This window comes from Camponotus vicinus, unplaced genomic scaffold, assembly GCF_025532165.1.
Source record: "Camponotus vicinus isolate PSW18456_S1 unplaced genomic scaffold, iyCamVici1.0 SCAF_9, whole genome shotgun sequence".
NCBI lineage: Eukaryota > Metazoa > Arthropoda > Insecta > Hymenoptera > Formicidae > Camponotus > Camponotus vicinus.
This window is the reverse complement of record NW_028141981.1, coordinates 16,404,300-16,410,347: the sequence shown is the minus strand read 5'-3', so window position 1 is coordinate 16,410,347 and position 6,048 is coordinate 16,404,300. Positions and strand designations below refer to the sequence as shown.

At 29.9% G+C, this 6,048-nt stretch overlaps 1 long non-coding RNA gene across 1 annotated transcript; it reads left to right on the top strand.

The window, feature by feature from the left end:
• Positions 1-1,973: 1,973 nt before the first annotated feature.
• Positions 1,974-5,714, top strand: LOC145976815 (uncharacterized). Its single transcript, XR_014440314.1, has 3 exons — positions 1,974-3,217; positions 3,646-3,724; positions 4,069-5,714. It is a non-coding gene; the product is annotated as an uncharacterized LOC145976815 (long non-coding RNA).
• Positions 5,715-6,048: the final 334 nt, after the last annotated feature.

The window sequence follows — 6,048 nt, the reverse complement described above, 5'->3', positions numbered from 1 at the left end:
ATTTCTCTATATATATATTTTAATATTCGCGTATATATACGTTAAAGTGCGTAAAGTATTTTGGCAATGAATGAATAATAACACGGTCGACCTCAGCGGCGTAAAGTGTTATAGCGCGCTAGTGTTTACATGTCGTGGCCTTCATATCATTCGTATCACGACACTTGAGGAGTACAGAGTAGTGATGCGAAATACTTCGTATATTGTCGAATTATTTTTTTAAACACAATTGCGATTATTATTTCGTGTGCGGGAGTGCCGTATAGTATCTCGCGACCGTATGTGATTAAACATAAACGTGTTTTCGGGAGTGAGTGTGAGTGCTGTGAAGAAATAACAGAGGATGAACAAGAAAGAAAAAGGAGCTCGAATGGAAAAGCATTGGACAACGGAGCAACAATATGCGGTAAATAATTTATAAATTATTTATACCTGATATTATCGGATTTATTAAAAGATTTAATCATTTATTAAAAGATTTTATAAATATATATATAATCTTTTAATAAACAATCATTTAATTCTATATAATCTAAAATATTTCTCTATATATATATTTTAATATTCGCGTATATATACGTTAAAGTGCGTAAAGTATTTTGGCAATGAATGAACAATAACACGGTCGACCTCAGCGGCGTAAAGTGTTATAGCGCGCTAGTGTTTACATGTCGTGGCCTTCATATCATTCGTATCACGACACTTGAGGAGTACAGAGTAGTGATGCGAAATACTTCGTATATTGTCGAATTATTTTTTTAAACACAATTGCGATTATTATTTCGTGTGCGGGAGTGCCGTATAGTATCTCGCGACCGTATGTGATTAAACATAAACGTGTTTTCGGGAGTGAGTGTGAGTGCTGTGAAGAAATAGCAGAGGATGAACAAGAAAGAAAAAGGAGCTCGAATGGAAAAGCATTGAACAACGGAGCAACAATATGCGGTAAATAATTTATAAATTATTTGTACCTGATATTATTTTTTCATATTACTTTTACATATTGCTTGTCTCTTTTCTTCATTTCCTCGACAATGATTTATTCTAAATTATCTAACTTTTTAAATTATATAACACATGTATAAAATATTTCGTCATAACAAATGTCAAATATGCTATCATACATTTTTACTCTTACATACGTTTATAATGCGGTGTAATATTTTGAGCATTTTATTCAAATTTAGGTTTAGCTACAAAATGTGATATTAAAAAATTAACATATATTAATATTAATTCACCGATAATTTCTATTCAAATTTAAATTACATTTAAAATATATTTTAGCTTTATCTTTTGAAAAATATTATTTTAAAGATATATTCATAGTTCTATATAAATAATTCGTAAAGAATTATTCGTTGTAAAAATTGTTATAAAATTTAGAATATAATATTTTCTTAGTTAAAATATTGTAACCACTATTTTAATTAATAAAAATTTCACTTATAATTTAAAACAGCATGTATTATATTTACAATTATTTTTTATTCGGGCTTATATTTTTCGATTGACATTTCATATGCATATAAGAGTGGAAATAAAGAATAAAAAAAGACAACTGCAATTTATATATTTTACCAATGCCGTTCAAGGATTTAAAGATTGCAATAATTTTAGCAATAATTATTATATTAATAATTTCCTCATTATTTATCGTAACATCTTTTCTTTTGTGAATTAGATTTCAGTTTTCCTTTATTAAAGAAAATTATTGTCCTGTAATCTTTTATTCAATAATATATAATATATAAATAGACATTTTTTTTACACTGAGATAAAAAATTGTTGTATTTATTGTGTACATGACATAAAATCGGAAGCGCAACAATGATTTATATTACATCTTTGAATGATATATAATGAATTCCACACATAAATTATATAAAATATATAATATAATTTTCTCTCTCTCTCTTTCACAAATTATATTATATTATAAATTTATATAATACAACCCCCCACGGGTACACCTTGACGTGGTGGGGTGGCTCAGTACTTGGATGGTGCCTCGAGGTTTATTTTAAATTTTTTTATTTGGGATAAATCTCAAGGAGCCTGAAGGGGAAGCTAAGTACCCAGCACAGCATTGCCACGAGTCACAATGGCTCACATGTGGCACGCACGTCGACTTTCCGTCGTCGGTGCCGTCAACGTGTCGCGGACGGCGGCGTTTCGTTACCGCGTTTTCGCGTTTAGCTTTTTCGCGTCATCGCGTCATCGCGTCATCGCGCCTCCGCGTTGAACTTTTTCGTATAAATCCCAATTTCACTATATTGTAACGAGTCTCTACTTCTGATGCCAATTAACCGGGATGTTTCACCGAGGCGTTGCTTATGCAACATTCTCGCGCCTTGTGTTTCGCGGCACTTGGTGATGCCGGCCGCGCAGAACGTATGTCCAGTATGAAATGTACATGGGCGCGCGGGTTCGATGCTTCGCGCTCGATCGGCTTAGTGATGGTCACGCTCTACTTCGTCAAATGATTCGGCCCGAATTGTCTAGGACTCAATCGATTGTTCGGAATGGTCGTTAATGGGTCCCTTCTCTTTGCTCGTCTACCAGTCATACGCACAGCGTGTGTTAACCCTGTCGAGACTCCGTCGAGTGGATTCCTCTAGGCACGATTTTCGCTCGGTGAAAGAGGTTGCCTCCCCATTTTCTAAATTGCTGATTGTTAGCATTTAAAAAATGTGGGTATCCTCTTCTTTCTCCGTCTACTAGCCTTGTGTACTGCGCTAGTGATATAGCATCCGTGCGGGTCACCTGAAATCGTGCTTAGCGGGTCCAGGTTCGATATGAAATAGGATAATTATGCGCGAAAAAGAGCTGGCGAACTTCATTTTCCTCTATTTCCGTCAATCGTTTCGTCTTCTTTTCGGTTTGGGCCTAGTCTTTGCTCGTTGTATCGTTGCATTCCCAACCTGTTGGCTCGAAGCTGATTTTCGTAAGTGAAATGGGATTTCCGCTCGTACCGAAACCGGGAGTGCCGTCCAAAGTATATACATATTAAGTATATACATCGCGCGATCAAATAGAAAATTTTTTATCGTACCGAAATAAAGTGCGGGAACCGTTTAGTATCGCGCGTAAAAATGCGAATAGCGATAAAAATATCGCTCGTGAGTGCGGGAGTGCCGAAAAGTATCGCGCGTCTAAGACTGAGAGGAGGAGGAGGCCTAGGAGAGGCATCGGGCTCCGGCAGAGCAACCTTCTGGTAAGCAATTTATTTATTTGTAATTTGTAATTGTATTATATATTAAATATTAAATATATTTATTATAATTTAAATTAAACAATTAATCGCGTAATTTGATTTTTTATTTATATGATTTAAATAAGAGAGAATTAAAGATAAACATTTTTAAATAAAAGCTATAATCTTGTAAAAGTATAAGCTTTTATAAAATTAGTGGAGATAGAGAATTATTAATAAATGTTCTGTTTTTTTTTTAATTTATAGAATTATTTTATTAATTTGATTATTATTATTATACATATCATATATATATATATATATATATATATATATATATATATATAATATCTGGATCGAATATAATTCAATGCATACAATATTAATTTTTTTGAAATATTAATTATTTTGAACTCCGCTACAATTTGAATCTTCTCTTTATGTTATAGATTGACGCAGCAAACCTGAGGATCTGAGAGGAGGAGCAGGCCTAGGAGAGGCATCCTGCACCAGCGGAACAACCTGATGGTATTATTATTTGTATATTACCTATTATAAATTGCATTAGTTTGGTTCACTTATTCAAATGATTTAAACAAGAGAGATTGAAAGAAAAAGATTTTATATAAATCCTATAAAAAAAGTTTCTATTTAAAAAATAGTTTTTTTACAATTTATAAAATTATTCCATATTTATATACTTGTTTATTATTGCTCACATCGAATATAAAATTCGTTGCGTACAATAATAATTGAATATAAAAAAAAAAAATATATATATATATATATATATATATGTATATATATATATATAATAAAATATTAATCATTTCAAACACTGCTAATTTGAATTTTATATTTGTATGTTATAGACAACGTAGCTTCGATATCGACTCCGCTGTTGCGCATCAGTGTCGGTGAGTCAAAAACTTTTATTTAATTTTAAGGTAACGGATTTGTGGAGTTTGTAGATGTAGATTGTAGATATAGATTGTAGATTATAGGTCCGTTACCTTAAAATGAATGGGCTACAACAAATTAAACAAATTACATTTAATATATATATTAATTTTAATACGTATATTAACTTTAATAGTTCTTTTCAATATATAGTAATACAGCATCTTAGGAATGCAAATTTAAAATTAAATAAATATAGAAAAAAATTTTAATTTTTTATCAATTCTTTATTACAGTCAATTATTTATTTTGTTTAATAAAGAACATGCTACTAATTTTATTAATATTTTATATAATAATTTATTTTTTTATAACATGCTGATTTTGTTTTAATTTTTCGTAGTCCATCTATCTATGTAGTGTAGCATATCAAAAACTTTGCTTTGACTGTTATAAATCTAAGTAATCTCTCGATTAAGTAAATCATATATAATATTTAAAAAAATTAGTGAATAAGTAAATAAGTACAAAGAAAAAATACAATGAAAAATATAAAAATGTATGTTCAATTAATTTTATTTTATTATAAGTTTATTATAAATTTTGTTACAAATATTTTATATATATACGTATAAAATAAAAATTTCAATCAATCAATTTTGATTGATGACTTAGCATTATATTAGTTAAAGCAAAGTTATATTAAAATGACATATAACAATGGTCGTTACATATTACGACTATAAATGAGCGCAAAATTACGCTCATGCGAAAATAAATAACTTGCAACTTGAAAGGAGTTATTCTCCTTTATTGACCTTAGAGAGGTCTCTGAATTTTTTGGCTAAAAGTAGCCAAATTAAATGCTGTCGTGATCAGTGAAAGGTAGGTTTAACTGATCCGACGAATTATTTTAAATGAGATGAATAGGATGACCAAAATATTGGTCAGAAGTAAATAAACGAAAAATACATATGTATTTCTACGTGCAATAGCACGTAATAAAATAAACGCGTAAAATAAACGGGTCCGACATAAAATATACGTTAACATTTAAAAAATAAATCAAGACGCGAAAAATAAATGGCGACAAAAAAGAAATCGGTTCGCGAATCGTGTTTAGGGCACATTTCCTAAATCTTAAGTAATCGCGGATTCTTGCTGGCCTAATCAGCAAATAAAACTGCTACAGTTTTTAGGATTGGTAGGGCTGTTAGGATGGATAGGGCTGTTAGGATCCGTAGAACTATTAAGATCGGTAGGGTTGTTAGGATCTGTAGGATTTTTAGGATCAATGTAGGGCTGTTAGGATGGATAGGGCTGTTAGGATTGATAGGCCTGTTAGGATCGATAGGACTACTAGGATCGATAGGGCTGTTAGAATTGATAGGGCTATTAGGATCGATAAGGATCGTTAGGATTACTAGACTGTAAATTGTTAGACTATAGTATTTTATATAGTAAAATAATTACTATATAATATACTATAAAGCTTTCCCTTATTGAAACATAAGATATAATTTAAGATCGCACAATTGTATATTATATTATGTAAAATTGTATATTAATTGTACTTTGAAAAAGCTGTACAATCAAGATTGATGTATAATGTTTGACATCATTCTTGATTTTCTTATAAATATCCACATTGCATATATAATGTGAGTTACATGTAATGTGGATGTTTAATAATTTGATTGTGTTGTAAATTACGTTTTTATATATACGAATTATGTTATTAATTATATTAATAATATAATTCGTATATATATATATATATATATATATATATATATATATATATAAATATAATATAGTAAACATTGTATGTCATTATAAACATTTTATATAATGTCAAATTCAGATGTAAATGCTATCATTATCTAATAATGCCGATAATATTAAATAAAGCTAAATTATATATTAGAACATAAATAATTTCTTGAATTTTT